This window comes from Panthera onca, chromosome A1, assembly GCF_046562875.1.
Source record: "Panthera onca isolate mPanOnc1 chromosome A1, mPanOnc1 haplotype 2, whole genome shotgun sequence".
Taxonomy (NCBI): domain Eukaryota; kingdom Metazoa; phylum Chordata; class Mammalia; order Carnivora; family Felidae; genus Panthera; species Panthera onca.
In genome coordinates, this window is record NC_138339.1 from 155136249 (window position 1) to 155139873 (window position 3625).

At 39.4% G+C, this 3625-nt stretch overlaps 1 pseudogene; it reads right to left on the reverse strand.

Annotated features, from left to right (window-relative positions):
- Positions 1 to 860: 860 nt before the first annotated feature.
- LOC132681773 (nucleophosmin pseudogene) lies at positions 861 to 2168 on the reverse strand (annotated as a pseudogene).
- Positions 2169 to 3625: the final 1457 nt, after the last annotated feature.

Here is a 3625-nt window from a genome sequence, read left to right on the forward strand (position 1 = left end):
AGAACAAAGTGAAATACTCATGGTAACTTTTCTCCATGCCCTCACCAGCACATGACTCCAGAAGTTTTACCTGTTTCTAGTTATATCTTGGCTTACTTTCCCCCTGGTTGGTGTTTCCTCTTCTTTATTCTCTGCTTCCTCAAAGCCTGTTAATGATGCTTTAGAGGAATTCTACTTTCCCATTGCAGGGAGTGTGTCTCATAGTTTTCTGGTTCACACATTCATGTTTCGTCTTCCCAATCATCTATAACCTTTTTCAATGTTACATCTATGTCTCCCACTTCTTTTTTTGAGCCCCCTACTACTCTGCTTCTTCCATACTCCCTACAGTACATTTCACAGAGCTGGACCCAAATGCAGTTTCTAGATCACCAACTACAATTTATATATGCTTACCTCATTCTGTTCTCATAACATTACCACAAGAAAGATACTATTTCTCTCATAATACCATCTGCCTTGAAGCTCTTCTGTCAATCCAGTGAAATGTGAAACATTTTGTACCATGTCTGGCACAAAGTAAATGATCAACAAGTCACAGGTGGGACTATTATTATTACTATTAATGATAAAGAAACTGAGGTTTGGAAGCGCCAAGTAATGTCACATATTGCACAGTTAGCAAGTCAAGATGGAGTTTAAATTCAAGTTCCTCTGATTCCCAAAGCCCGGTATTGTAGTCTGTGGAGCCACTATTTAATATCTCTGTTTCTGGCCCTCCTGAACAGGGTATATGTTGGATTGCCCTTCCCCACTCTGACCATGATGATTGCCTTCGTCAAAAGTGACATTTGTCGCATGAAGGTAAAAGCTTTAGAAACCAAAGGTTCTCGTACCCACTTCTTATGACAGCTGTGCAATTTTTTTAATTAAAATACTGAGTTTATTTCACATGTATATTTTTGTCTCCCCACCATTTCCATTTGTCTGACCACCACTACTACTATGTCCTATCATAGCATTCCATACATACTTAAAACCAAGCAAAGGGTGGAGCTCCATCTTTAAAAACTAAACATATTTTGGACAACACATTCTTGGCAATGGAACCTGGACAACATTTATCAGACACGGTAGGGAAAGTTCTCATTCTGCATTATAAAAAGGACAGCCAGATATCAACTGTTACAGAAACGAAATAAGACGGAAAATTTTAACAAACTGTTTAAACTATTTTCTTAAAGAGACTTCCTCCACTGCCTGAGATCTTGAATAGCCTCTTGGTCAGTCATTCGGAAGCAATTCTTCACATAATTGATGAACTTGGCTTCCACTTTGGGAAGAGAACCACCTTTTTCTATACTTGCTTGCATTTTTGCTTTAGTGTCTTCTACAGAGCTAGGTCCTTTCAGTGTTTTGGGAGTCTTTTCCTGTTTTTTGAAAGATTCTTGATCTTTTGATCTTGGTGTTGATGGTTTTGAGTCTTTTCCATTCTGGTTAGATTTTTGTGCATTTTTGGCTAGAGTATCTCATACAGATTTCTTTACTGGAGACTTTTCTTCAGCTTCCTCATAATCAAAATCATCATTGTCACCATCTTCATCATCATCGTGGTCATCCTCATCTCCATCATCATCTTCATCAGCAGCAAGTTTTACTTTTTTTCTGTGGAATCTTGCTACCACTTCCACGGGCAGAATGCTTTCCAGATATACTAAGGAGTTTCACATCCTCTTCCTCTTCATCTCCTGACTCTGCACCCATCTTCCTCCACAGCTACTAAGTGCTGTCCACTAATGTACACAGGCCCTGAGCCGCATTTCAACCGTAGGGCCACAGGTGGTGTTATTTCAAAGCCCCTAAGGAAAACCATTGGCTGTACATTTTCAAAGTTGCCATGTGACTTTAATTGGACTGCCTTCATAATTCATTGCCTCTGCTTCAACAATGTGCAATTCATCCTTTGCACCAGCCCCTAAACTGACCGTTCTTAAAGATAACTGGTACTTGTTTTCATCATTAGCCACTTTAAAGTGATAATCTTTGTCAGCCTTTAGTTCACAACCGAAAAGATAGTTCTGGGGCCTCAGGGGGCTCATGTTCATGTCCATCAAATCTTCCACGAGGTGGTGGCATGCACTTAGGTGGGAGATAAGGCGGACAGAGAGAAACGACTACTGTTCCACAGAACAGCCGCGCAGGACGGAATCGCACCAGGGACGGGGCTGTGTAATGTTTTTTGTTTTGTTTTGTTTTGTTTTTAGTTTTCTTTTATTTTTTGAGAGGCAGAGAAAGACAGAGTGTGTGTGGAGGAGGGGCAGAGAGATTGAGAGAGGGAGACACAGAATCAGAAGCAGGCTCCAGGCTCTGAGCTGTCAGCACAGAGCCCCATGCAGGCCGAACTTACGAACCCATGAGATCATGACCTGAGCCACAGTCCAATGCTCAACCGACTGAGCCATCCAGGCGCCCCCCTTTTTCTTTTTTTCTTTTCTTTTCTTCATTTCTTTTTTTTTTTTTTTTTTTTTTTTTAGACGGCTGTGTAATATTAAGATGAAACCTCTGTCAGACTGGATTGCTGCATTGTAAAGATGAGCAGAGTACTTCTATCAATGCATTCCAGACATGAAACATGAGGGAGAAATTAACATTTGTAGTGTTAGGCTACTGAGAGTTAGGGGTTGTTTGTTACTGTAGCATAACTTAATTCAAGTGACTGCTATACTCAGGAAAAAAAAAATGCTTATGTAATTATTCACATTCCTTTTGAGGATCTGTGATATTGATGCTCTTCTTACCCACCAATCAGGGCTGATAGCTGCTTTCTTGTTATTTCAAACAGTATTTATCTTTTCATTAACAAAGCTCTTAGTGGTAGGTCAGTGATTCTAAATAGGAAGGTACTATCTCCTAAGGAGTGTTTTGAAGATTTATAGAGGTGTTTTGAATTGTTACAATTATTATTTGTGGTGGTGGTAATACATGACATTTATTTTTATTTATTTAAAAAAATTTTTTTAATGTATATTTATTTCTGAGACAGAGCATGAGTGGGGGGTGGGGGCAGAGAGAGAGGGAGACACAGAATCAGAAGCAGGCTCCAGGCTCTGAGCTGTCTGCACAGAGCCTGACATGGGGCTCAAACTCACAAACTGTGAAATCATGACCTGAGCCGAAGTTGGTCACTCAACTGACTGAGCTACCCAGGCGCCCCTATAATACATGACATTTAACGGGCAATAGGGATGCTGGACATATTGCACATTTGGGGACAGTCTAATAAAGTTTTGACCCAGATTTCTTGTGACTCTAGAATATCCAGGAGGACAATCATGTTAGTCAGAAACTTATAGTTACTGTTACCTAGTATACAACTCACTTTTATATATAAATACAAAGCATTTGGGGACATAGTTTTTGTACTGCATTTTCCAAGCATGCAATTATCATGTAAAGAGGCCTAAACTTTTTGCTTAGAACTTTACTGAGAGCAATTCACTTTGGAAAATTCCATCATCCATAGTAATAGCATTCATGGAAATTTGAGAGTCCAAAACACCACACACACATGCCCCAGTCAGACTGTTGCTCTGGAATTCCTTATCACTCTATTTATATTTACAACTATGAATATTTTTCTCTTATATTAAAATGTCAAAATATAATATCTTTCCCAAATCCATTC